The sequence below is a fragment of the Penaeus monodon genome, chromosome 31 (assembly GCF_015228065.2).
Source record: "Penaeus monodon isolate SGIC_2016 chromosome 31, NSTDA_Pmon_1, whole genome shotgun sequence".
NCBI classification, from domain to species: domain Eukaryota; kingdom Metazoa; phylum Arthropoda; class Malacostraca; order Decapoda; family Penaeidae; genus Penaeus; species Penaeus monodon.
Window position 1 is genome coordinate 23,212,219 of NC_051416.1, and position 322 is coordinate 23,212,540.

At 32.0% G+C, this 322-nt stretch overlaps 1 protein-coding gene across 1 annotated transcript in view; it reads left to right on the plus strand.

Annotated features, from left to right (window-relative positions):
* The window catches only part of LOC119593108, a gene marked incomplete in the record, with an annotated part of 3,343 nt that extends 3,128 nt beyond the window's left edge, over positions 1–215 (plus strand). Inside the window, 1 exon segment of the mRNA XM_037942071.1 lies at positions 1–215.
* Between the last annotated feature and the right edge of the window lie 107 nt (positions 216–322).

A 322-nucleotide genomic window follows, 5' to 3' on the forward strand; every position in this document is an offset into this window, starting at 1 on the left:
GAAAGAAAGAGAGGCAGAGAGACTTAAAATAAAATAGAGAAAGATTCTTATTTAAAAAATAACACAACTCTCTCCTTTTACTTGATATTTGCCCAGAAACCACGCCCCTTTTCTATGGCTAACAACTTGATTGGTTAATGTAAAGTGGATACGGGAATCGTTATAAAATGACTAGATATAAGGTCTATTTGAATCATTAAAAAAATGATTGTAAACTATCTTTTATTACCTGTAAACTATCTTTTATTATCAGTGCGTCTGTTTTCCAGCGGCCAATACTCTTTCATATGAATGCCTGTTATTCCATGAATGGTTAGTGAAA